Raw genomic sequence first — 4,754 nt, forward strand, 5'->3', positions numbered from 1 at the left:
TAGTGACTGCATAGTTTTAATATTTAGAGACTACATAGTTTTAATATTTAGAGACTGCATAGTTTTAATATTTAGTGACTGCATAGTTTTAATATTTAGAGACTGCATAGTTTTAATATTTAGAGACTGCATAGTTGTAATATTTAGTGACTGCATAGTTTTAATATTTAGAGACTGTATAGTTTTAATATTTAGAGACTGCATAGTTGTAATATTTAGAGACTGCATAGTTTTAATATTTAGTGACTGCATAGTTTTAATATTTAGTGACTGTATAGTTGTAATATTTAGAGACTGTATAGTTTTAATATTTAGAGACTGTATAGTTTTAATATTTAGAGACTGTATAGTTTTAATATTTAGAGACTGTATAGTTTTAATATTTAGTGACTGCATAGTTTTAATATTTAGAGACTGTATAGTTTTAATATTTAGTGACTGCATAGTTTTAATATTTAGAGACTGTATAGTTTTAATATTTAGTGACTGCATAGTTTTAATATTTAGAGACTGTATAGTTTTAATATTTAGTGACTGCATAGTTTTAATATTTAGAGACTGCATAGTTTTAATATTTAGAGACTGCATAGTTTTAATATTTAGAGACTGCATAGTTTTAATATTTAGTGACTGCATAGTTTTAATATTTAGAGACTGCATAGTTTTAATATTTAGAGACTGCATAGTTTTAATATTTAGAGACTGCATAGTTTTAATATTTAGAGACTGTATAGTTTTAATATTTAGTGACTGCATAGTTTTAATATTTAGAGACTGCATAGTTTTAATATTTAGAGACTGTATAGTTTTAATATTTAGTGACTGCATAGTTTTAATATTTAGAGACTGCATAGTTTTAATGTTTAGAGACTGCATAGTTTTAATATTTAGTGACTGCATAGTTTTAATATTTAGAGACTGTATAGTTTTAATATTTAGTGACTGCATAGTTTTAATATTTAGAGACTGCATAGTTTTAATATTTAGAGACTGCATAGTTTTAATATTTAGAGACTGCATAGTTTTAATATTTAGTGACTGCATAGTTTTAATATTTAGAGACTGCATAGTTTTAATATTTAGAGACTGCATAGTTTTAATATTTAGAGACTGCATAGTTTTAATATTTAGTGACTGCATAGTTTTAATATTTAGAGACTGCATAGTTTTAATATTTAGAGACTGCATAGTTGTAATATTTAGTGACTGCATAGTTTTAATATTTAGTGACTGCATAGTTTTAATATTTAGTGACTGCATAGTTGTAATATTTAGAGACTGTATAGTTTTAATATTTAGTGACTGCATAGTTTTAATATTTAGAGACTGCATAGTTTTAATATTTAGTGACTGCATAGTTTTAATATTTAGTGACTGCATAGTTGTAATATTTAGAGACTGTATAGTTTTAATATTTAGTGACTGCATAGTTTTAATATTTAGAGACTGCATAGTTTTAATATTTAGTGACTGCATAGTTTTAATATTTAGAGACTGCATAGTTTTAATATTTAGAGACTGTATAGTTTTAATATCTAGAGACTGTATAGTTTTAATATTTAGAGACTGCATAGTTTTAATATTTAGAGACTGCATAGTTGTAATATTTAGTGACTGCATAGTTTTAATATTTAGTGACTGCATAGTTTTAATATTTAGAGACTGCATAGTTTTAATATTTAGTGACTGTATAGTTTTAATATTTAGAGACTGTATAGTTTTAATATTTAGAGACTGCATAGTTGTAATATTTAGTGACTGTATAGTTTTAATATCTAGAGACTGTATAGTTTTAATATTTAGAGACTGCATAGTTTTAATATTTAGAGACTGCATAGTTGTAATATTTAGTGACTGCATAGTTTTAATATTTAGTGACTGCATAGTTGTAATATTTAGTGACTGCATAGTTTTAATATTTAGTGACTGCATAGTTTTAATATTTAGTGACTGCATAGTTTTAATATTTAGTGACTGCATAGTTGTAATATTTAGAGACTGTATAGTTTTAATATTTAGTGACTGCATAGTTTTAATATTTAGAGACTGCATAGTTTTAATATTTAGTGACTGCATAGTTTTAATATTTAGTGACTGCATAGTTGTAATATTTAGAGACTGTATAGTTTTAATATTTAGTGACTGCATAGTTTTAATATTTAGAGACTGCATAGTTGTAATATTTAGTGACTGCATAGTTTTAATATTTAGTGACTGCATAGTTTTAATATTTAGTGACTGCATAGTTGTAATATTTAGAGACTGTATAGTTTTAATATTTAGTGACTGCATAGTTTTAATATTTAGAGACTGCATAGTTTTAATATTTAGTGACTGCATAGTTTTAATATTTAGTGACTGCATAGTTGTAATATTTAGAGACTGTATAGTTTTAATATTTAGTGACTGCATAGTTTTAATATTTAGAGACTGCATAGTTTTAATATTTAGTGACTGCATAGTTTTAATATTTAGTGACTGCATAGTTGTAATATTTAGAGACTGTATAGTTTTAATATTTAGTGACTGCATAGTTTTAATATTTAGAGACTGCATAGTTTTAATATTTAGTGACTGCATAGTTTTAATATTTAGAGACTGCATAGTTTTAATATTTAGAGACTGTATAGTTTTAATATCTAGAGACTGTATAGTTTTAATATTTAGAGACTGCATAGTTTTAATATTTAGAGACTGCATAGTTGTAATATTTAGTGACTGCATAGTTTTAATATTTAGTGACTGCATAGTTTTAATATTTAGAGACTGCATAGTTTTAATATTTAGTGACTGTATAGTTTTAATATTTAGAGACTGTATAGTTTTAATATTTAGAGACTGCATAGTTGTAATATTTAGTGACTGTATAGTTTTAATATCTAGAGACTGTATAGTTTTAATATTTAGAGACTGCATAGTTTTAATATTTAGAGACTGCATAGTTGTAATATTTAGTGACTGCATAGTTTTAATATTTAGTGACTGCATAGTTGTAATATTTAGTGACTGCATAGTTTTAATATTTAGTGACTGCATAGTTTTAATATTTAGTGACTGCATAGTTTTAATATTTAGTGACTGCATAGTTGTAATATTTAGAGACTGTATAGTTTTAATATTTAGTGACTGCATAGTTTTAATATTTAGAGACTGCATAGTTTTAATATTTAGTGACTGCATAGTTTTAATATTTAGTGACTGCATAGTTGTAATATTTAGAGACTGTATAGTTTTAATATTTAGTGACTGCATAGTTTTAATATTTAGAGACTGCATAGTTTTAATATTTAGTGACTGCATAGTTTTAATATTTAGAGACTGCATAGTTTTAATATTTAGAGACTGTATAGTTTTAATATCTAGAGACTGTATAGTTTTAATATTTAGAGACTACATAGTTTTAATATTTAGAGACTGCATAGTTGTAATATTTAGTGACTGCATAGTTTTAATATTTAGTGACTGCATAGTTTTAATATTTAGAGACTGCATAGTTTTAATATTTAGTGACTGTATAGTTTTAATATTTAGAGACTGTATAGTTTTAATATTTAGAGACTGCCTAGTTGTAATATTTAGTGACTGTATAGTTTTAATATCTAGAGACTGTATAGTTTTAATATTTAGAGACTGCATAGTTTTAATATTTAGAGACTGCATAGTTGTAATATTTAGTGACTGCATAGTTTTAATATTTAGTGACTGCATAGTTGTAATATTTAGTGACTGTATAGTTTTAATATCTAGAGACTGTATAGTTTTAATATTTAGAGACTGCATAGTTTTAATATTTAGAGACTGCATAGTTGTAATATTTAGTGACTGCATAGTTTTAATATTTAGTGACTGCATAGTTTTAATATTTAGAGACTGCATAGTTTTAATATTTAGTGACTGTATAGTTTTAATATTTAGAGACTGTATAGTTTTAATATTTAGAGACTGCATAGTTGTAATATTTAGTGACTGCATAGTTTTAATATTTAGTGACTGCATAATTTTAATATTTAGAGACTGCATAGTTTTAATATTTAGTGACTGTATAGTTTTAATATTTAGAGACTGTATAGTTTTAATATTTAGAGACTGCATAGTTTTAATATTTAGAGACTGCATAGTTTTAATATTTAGAGACTGTATAGTTTTAATATTTAGAGACTGTATAGTTTTAATATTTAGAGACTGCATAGTTTTAATATTTAGAGACTGCATAGTTTTAATATTTAGAGACTGCATAGTTTTAATATTTAGAGACTGCATAGTTTTAATATTTAGTGACTGCATATTTTTAATATTTAGAGACTGTATAGTTTTAATATTTAGAGACTGCATAGTTGTAATATTTAGAGACTGCATAGTTTTAATATTTAGAGACTGCATAGTTTTAATATTTAGTGACTGCATAGTTTTAATATTTAGAGACTGCATAGTTTTAATATTTAGAGACTGCATAGTTTTAATATTTAGAGACTGCATAGTTTTAATATTTAGTGACTGCATAGTTTTAATATTTAGAGACTGCATAGTTTTAATATTTAGAGACTGCATAGTTTTAATATTTAGTGACTGCATAGTTTTAATATTTAGAGACTGCATAGTTTTAATATTTAGAGACTGCATAGTTGTAATATTTAGTGACTGCATAGTTTTAATATTTAGTGACTGCATAGTTTTAATATTTAGTGACTGTATAGTTTTAATATTTAGAGACTGCATAGTTTTAATATTTAGAGACTGTATAGTTTTAATATTTA

Source organism: Saccoglossus kowalevskii, chromosome 11 (genome assembly GCF_978046115.1).
Source record: "Saccoglossus kowalevskii chromosome 11, keSacKowa6.1, whole genome shotgun sequence".
In the NCBI taxonomy this organism is placed as follows: Eukaryota; Metazoa; Hemichordata; class Enteropneusta; family Harrimaniidae; genus Saccoglossus; species Saccoglossus kowalevskii.